We start from the raw sequence: 7,684 nt of genomic DNA, 5'->3' as shown, positions 1-7,684 counted from the left end.
AGGTAGAATTCCATATCTCGACATGGTGCTAGTCCGCAAAGCAGACCAGTCCATCAAAACGGAATGTTATTCCAAACCCATGGCCTCGGGTAGATTCCTGGACTTTTTCTCTTGTCACCCGTTGCATATGAAAATAAATGTGGTTGCCAACTTTATCATGAGGGTACGAAAACTCAGCACAAACCTCCCCCCAAAAGCGATCAACGACATCATAGACGAACATCTTAAGGTCAACCACTATCCTTTATCGCTGCGAAATAGATTGCAGAACAGACTAATGAGGAAGAACGTACAAGATGCCCCAGCAGAAACATTGCCAACAACATACAAACCTATGCCCTACATCGACAGATTAACGGCGCGCATAAAGAAATCACTGCGTATAGATTTTCCAAAATTTACCCTCGCTACACGTAATGAGCACACCATAACCCATTTGTTCACGAACACCAAAGATCGGATCGCAACATTAGATCGCAGCCACGTCATTTACAAACTTCCCTGTGCCAACTGCGATGCGTGCTATGTTGGACTCACTACACAGCATCTCAAAACAAGAATCAGCAACCACCGGTCGAACATTAAAAAACTGGATGAGCTCAAGTCAAACGTCATGTCATGCCACCAGCCCATCTACTATTGCCAAAATACATCACCTGAGGGAAAAAACTGCTTTACTCCAACACAGCATCGACGAGAACCATTCATTCAAGTTGAATAAGGTGTGTATCCTGGATGAACATCGGCAAAAAACAGCGTTGAACGTGTTGGAAATGTGCCACATTATCACGAACGATCATACGGTAAACAAACGCAGTAATGTTGAAGGCTTAAGCACAACATATACAGCAATCATGCAACACGTCAAGCGGAGTACAGAAATAAACAACAGCAAACGTCAACGGTCGCTGACAGCTTCTACCGAGTGTCACACAGCATAACTTGTGCGCAATAGAGTTTGCATGCAAGGTTGCTGGGTACGGAAGAAATGGTTTAGTATGATTGAGAGTGCTACGAGTTCCGCTTCGTTAAAGTGTATAGTTTTTAATTTTTTTTAATTTGCATAATGTAAGAAGCATAAATTGTATTTGATATCATGTTTAGCTAATTTAATGTATTTTCGGATGTTCTGTTAGGTTGATTAGTTTCTGTTTTGACAATTAATGCTCTAGCCGAAGAACCACTTCACAGGAAAATGGTCCTCTCGGTTATGATGTTATGTGCATAATTTATGTATTTGTTTCTAAAAATCGTTTTTTTTTCATATAATCATGTCCCAGTCTAATATACATACGCTGGATGATGGTGGCTTCTCAATCCACCTGGTGGTGCGAGTCTCTTTTAGTTTCGGGTTGTTTTTTGCCCAACGGTATCTGAATCGGATTACCGCTGGTGGGGTCCAACTCAGATCAAAGGGGAGCCGAACTGAAAGAGGTAAGAACTGCAGCTAACCACTACCACCGTCGCTGTTGCCCGCTTCTGATCCACTTCGCCTACTGCCAACGGTGTTGATGTTCGCTGTTGTTGACTGCTGCTAGTAAACTGTTTTGCTTGAGGAGAAACAGTCTCTTATATAGGTGGTGGTGGTGGTGGTGGCGGTGCCGCACGGGCTATAAACATGCACACACGCGCTACAGGCATGCATACACGCCATAAACATACTCACACGCTTAAAAGCAAACCACACACCTTATATATTAGGGACACACGCTTCAAATATTCACACACGTTATGTGCATACCCCTGTATATACATACGCTGGATGATGGTGGCTTCTCAAACCACCTGGCGGTGCGAGTCTCTTTCAGTTTCGGGTTGTATTTGCCCAAAGATATCTGAATCGGATTACCGCTGGTGGGGTCCAACTCAGATCGAAGGGGAGCCGAACTGAAAGAGGTAAGAACTGCAGCTAACCACTACCAGCGCCGCCGTTGCCCGCTTCTGATCCACTTAGCCCACTGCCATCGGTGTTGATGTTCGCTGTTGTTGCCTGCTGCTAGTAAACTGTTTTGCTTGAGGAGAAACAGTCTCTTATATAGGTGGTGGTGGTGGTGATGGTGGCGGCGGTGGCGGTGGTGGCGGCGGTGGCGGTGGTGGTGGCGGTGGCGATGGCGGTAGTGGTGGCGGTGCCGCACGGGCTATAAACATGCACACACGCGCTACAGGCATGCATACACGCCATAAACATACACACACGCTATAAAGCAAGCCACACACACCTTATATATTAGGGACACACGCTTCAAATATTCACACGTTATGTGCATACACCCTGTATATACATACGCTGGATGATGGTGGCTTCTCAATCCACCTGGCGGTGCGAGTCTTTTTCCGTTTCGGGTTGTATTTGCCCAACGATATCTGAATCGGATTACCGCTGGTGGGGTCCAACTCAGATCGAAGGGGAGCCGAACTGAAAGAGGTAGGACTGCAGCTAACCACTACCACCGCCGCTGTTGCCCGCTTCTGATCCACTTCGCCTACTGCCATCGGTGTTGATGTCCGCTGCTGTTGTCTGCTGCTAGTAAACGGATTTGCTTGAGGAGAAACAGTCTCTTATATAGCCCGAAGAGTGCATTCCCGGCTAACTAGGTACTCCATTCTGTCGTCCTATTTAGGGAAAGGCAGCAAGCGACCAATCAAAAATCGACATTTGCGTTTCAATATTACAATAGTTTGAACAATCAGATCACAATTTTCTGCATTTGGACGGGTGCTTAAATGATTTTCCAATCGATTGCTGCAAAAATGTCAGAAATCGGTTGGAAACTGACTGTGTTTAAAACGTTTGAAATTGGAAAATTTTTGTGACGCTCTCGATGTTTTCGGTTTTGAAATTGGATCCCTGTTTTGAAATTGGGTCCCTGTAATTGTTGCCGTAAGACGTATTCTACGTCAAAAAGTGCAAAAGAGTGAGTTTGTAGCTTAAAAACGTCATTTTTTCATAAATCACGTTTGGGCAACCTGAAAACGATTTTTTATAAAGTCGAAATGTTCTACAAAAATGCTATAAATAACATTATCTTTCAATTTAGGGCTGAGCACCTTGACTTTTTCAACATCAATTTTTTTTGGGACACCCATTGTCCATCCTATTACAGTAACTATTCGCTAACTGGGCACGCTTTAACTGGGCGCTAGCTAACTGGGAGGATTCCCAGTTAAAAAGACAACAAACGTCAAATATCTAAACGAACGGAAAGCATGTGGACTAGGGACGAAAATTGAAAAATTATAAATAGTTTTCTTAATCGAGCATATTTCAAATACAAAAACAATAATATAACTGATAATTGTTGATTTTTTTCTGATTTTTAAGGCGACAGACCGATCATCGATCCAGTGCCGAATCCAGAATACGTCGCCATGTCCCTCGGTCTTGGGCTGCTATCCTCCAATCGCCCCTAACACCTATTTCGCGTGCACCCTCGTCGACAACACACATCCAACGAGTGTTGGGTCTACTCCGAAGTCGACGACCTCTATCGGGATTCCTGCTAAATATAGCCTTCGCTTGACGCTCATCCGGCATTCTCGCTACATGCCCAGCCCACTGAAGCCTGCCTTGTTTTATCCGCTTAACTATATCCGCCGATTTGTATGCCTGGTACACTTCATGGTTCATGCGTCTGCGCCAAACACCATTTTCTAGTTTGCCGCCAAGGATTGAACGCAAAATCCTACGCTCAAAAACACCAAGAGCTCGCCGATCAGCCTCTTTCAGCGTCCATGATTCATGGCCGTAGAGAGCCACCGGAAGAATCATTGTTTTATAGAGTGCAAGTTTAGTACGGGTTTGCAGACTGCGGGACCTTAGCTGGTTACGTAATCCGTAAAAGGCCCTGTTTGCGGCTGCTATCCGCCTCTTTATCTCACGGCTAACCTCGTTGTCACATGTCACTAATGTTCCCAGGTAAATAAATTCGTCGACTACTTCAAATGTTTCCCCATCTAGCACCACCGCAGCACCAATCTCCGACGGACTACCACGTACTCTGCCAGTCACCATGTATTTCGTTTTGACAGAGTTTATGACAAGCCCTAATCTCGCAGCTTTCCTCCTGAGAGGTCCGAAGGCCGATACCAATGATGTCGATATCGTCCGCAAAACCGAGAAGCATGTGCGACTTCGTAATGATGGTGCCGCTTCTCTGCACACCAGCCCTGCGTATAGCACCTTCCAATGCGATTTGAACAATAAGTTCGACAGCCCGTCACCCTGCTTCAAACAATCTAACGTCACGAACGAGTCCGATATCTCACCGGCTATCCTGACGCTCGATGTAGAACCTTCAAGGGTGGCACGTATCAGCCTAATCAGCTTTGTTGGGAAGCCATGTTCGATCATAATCTGCCATAACTCATTTCTCCTAACTGAATCGTACGCTGCCCTGAAGTCTATGAACAGATGGTGCGTCTGCAAGTCGAATTCTCGAAATTGATCGAGGATTTGTCGCAAGGTAAACATTTGATCCATCGTGGAACGTCCCCCTCGAAAACCGCATTGGTACTCGCCAACAAAGGTCTCCTGCAGCAGCCTCAGTCTGTGGAACAGGATGCGGGAGAGAATATTGTACACGGTATTGAGAAGCGTTATGCCCCGATAATTGCTACATTCCAGGCGATGACCTTTTTTGTAGATCGGGCATATGAGACCCTCCAACCAGTCCGAGGGCAATTCTTCATCAGACCACACTCTCAGCATGATCCGATGGCTGGCACGATACAGCTGTTCGCTCCCGACTTTGAAGAGTTCGGCGGGAATGCCGTCCTTCCCGGCTGCCTTGCAGTTTCTCAGCTCTTTCACTGCTTTCTTCACCTCGTCCATGGATGGTGGATCCACAGCTTGACCATCATTCTCAATAGTCATCCTGCTCCTTTCTACTCCACTGTTTTCCTTACCGTTCAACAGCACACTGAAGTGTTCCTTCCAACGCCTGGTCACCTCTGTTTTATCGGTTATCAGGTTCCCCGCGGCGAGACACCGCGATTCATGATTCAGCCGCCCGCTCCGGATCAGACACTGTTGTACGCCACCCCTAACATGGGGAAACCGCCGGGTACGCTGATAATTGTACTCGCTATATAAAACTAAAGTTCAAAAGCCTTATTTGAGAGATAAGTTTGTAGTTGTGGCTTCTCTATTTGGTGATCAACTTGAGAACGAAAGCCTTTTATGAAGTTGTCGCGAAGCAGCGATATCCATCGAACTCCCCCTCGGCGTAAAGATGATATCCCAGCTAGCGAGCTGATTTCAATAACTGGGAAGTGCTCGTCGCCCAGTTAGCGGACAGTTGCTGTACAAGAGTTAGCAAGCCAAAGAAAATGCATTTTACAATTACGTATCATCGCTTTTGTAAGATGGGGCAAACAGTTCTGATTTTTTTTTGAAGTTCTGCAGTACTAAGTTTTTGAATTTATCTGTTTTAGAAAACTAAAAACTATGAATACCTAGTTAGCTACCATTTTTGCTCAGAAACTCAGTGACACCCGGGGTGAACCTTCATACCATCCCCAACAATGCTAAATCTTGTCATACAGCAGCACCCAACAAACACCTAGCAGCAAAAGCAACTCCTGGGGTAGGGTAGGCAAGGTCTCCTCCTTCTAGGTCTCCTACAGTAACCAGCCCCACTGACTTGCTCACCCTTATAATATCGATAATTATCGTTAACGTCGAAAAATTAACATTAATATCGATGTCTGAAATCTGTCGATATTATCGATAAGTATCGATAAGTTTCCATCACTAGGTTGGATTTTATAGCAAATTTCTTTATTCCATCTTTGTGCGGGCAAAACTGCCGAGGAATATACACGCTCACTCTGGATAACCCAAAACTGAGTCAAAACCTAATCAGTTTCGCTAAAACCGTATGTACTCAAAATTGAGTAGAAGTTGTTTTACTCATTTTTGAGTACACGCTCACTCTGCGCTACTCAGCGGCTGAGTTGAATTTTAATCATTTTTTTCAGTTGTTCGAAGACGTCAAAAAATGAGTAGAATTAAAGTGATCATGGCGGCAAATTGACTCAAAATTGGGTAACTGGTGCTTGCGTGTTGTTTTTGTTATTTTTTTACAATTAAAAGCAAACAGCAAACCAAGCAAACCGTCTGAAAAAAGGAGGAAATTGAAATGTTTGAAATTAGTTGTTATCGGTAGGTAATTCATAATTTGAAATAATTGACTGCAACTGATGCCAATTTATCTTTTTCACCAGGACTCGTTGGTTGGATATACGGCGAATAAATTTAAAGATCTCCCGTGTCCCGGAGAACAAAGGTAAATTTCTTGAAGTAAGCCTTTTTTAAAATATAATCATATCGAGTCAATAATGATAATTTTTCCAAAATTCCCCCATTGAAGCTTGAAGTACTCATTTTTGAGTTGATAATGAGTCACTTTTACGCATCGCGAATCAGCTATAATATGGGTAATATTTACTCAATTTTTATAACATTCGGTGGTACACGCTCACTCTGATTAACCCAAAACTGAGTCAAAACCTAATCAGTTTCGCTAAAACCGTATGTACTCAAAATTGAGTAGAAGTTGTTTTACTCATTTTTGAGGAACCACCGAATGTTATAAAAATTGAGTAAATATTACCCATATTATAGCTGATTCGCGATGCGTAAAAGTCACTCATTATCGACTCAAAAATGAGTACTAAGCTTCAATGAGGGAATTTCGGAAAAATTATCATTATTTAGTCGATATGATTATATTTTGCCTTTTTATTGAATTTTATTTAAAAAAAGGCTTACTTCAAGAAATTTACCTTTGTTCTCCGGGACACGGGAGATCTTCAAATTTATTCGTGTATATCCAACCAACGAGTCCTGGTGAAAAAGATTAATTGGCATTGGTTGCAGTCAATTATTTCAAATTATGAATTACCTACCGATAACAACTAATTTCAAACATTTCAATTTCCTCCTTTTTTCAGACGGTTTGCTTGGTTTGCTTTTAATTGTAAAAAAATAACAAAAACAACACGCAAGCAGGGTTGCCACATTTGAGCATCTGTATCTGGAACAAAAATATCTGTAAAAAAAATCTGTATTGTTTAAACATAAAGAACTTTGTATTTTTTAAGTTTTTATGGTACATAAACAAAATTTTTAGCTTAAAACGTGTGAGGACTTGAAAAAATGTTCAATTTGCTTAATATTTAATGAAATAAAATTTGGATTGTTTTTAAAAATTAATGTCAATTTCGAAAAATCTGTAAATTTGTACTTTTCGACCTAAATCTGTATATCTGTATGTACAGATTATGTACCGTTACTTCGGCCAAAAATCTGTAAAATACAGATTAATCTGTACATGTGGCATCCCTGCACGCAAGCACCAGTTACCCAATTTTGAGTCAATTTGCCGCCATGATCATTTTAATTCTACTCATTTTCTGACGTCTTCAAACAACTGAAAAAAATGATTAAAATTCAACTCAGCCGCTGAGTAGCGCAGAGTGAGCGTGTAGACCATTTTACGAACTGACAGGTGTCACGGATCCTGCTGATGATGATGTTGCTTTAACGTGCGTTATGTCAGCGGTTCCGAGCTTTCTGTCAAAATTTCATTCATGAATTGAGTTCAGAAACGTCTCGTAAAATGGTCTATTGAAACCTAATCGCCATTTAAGACTCAATTGAGAAAGAGATGCCAGATAATTG

General features: G+C 42.5%; 1 long non-coding RNA gene across 1 annotated transcript; it reads right to left on the bottom strand.

Annotated features, from left to right (window-relative positions):
- Window positions 1–6,727: 6,727 nt before the first annotated feature.
- Window positions 6,728–7,027, bottom strand: LOC129719967 (uncharacterized). Its single transcript, XR_008727233.1, has 2 exons — window positions 6,910–7,027; window positions 6,728–6,847 (listed from the first exon to the last, which is right to left on the bottom strand). It is a non-coding gene; the product is annotated as an uncharacterized LOC129719967 (long non-coding RNA).
- Window positions 7,028–7,684: the final 657 nt, after the last annotated feature.

The sequence above is a fragment of the Wyeomyia smithii genome, chromosome 1, assembly GCF_029784165.1.
Source record: "Wyeomyia smithii strain HCP4-BCI-WySm-NY-G18 chromosome 1, ASM2978416v1, whole genome shotgun sequence".
In the NCBI taxonomy this organism is placed as follows: Eukaryota; Metazoa; Arthropoda; class Insecta; order Diptera; family Culicidae; genus Wyeomyia; species Wyeomyia smithii.
The sequence above is the reverse complement of the archived record's forward strand: the minus strand, read 5'-3'. Positions and strand labels throughout refer to the sequence as shown.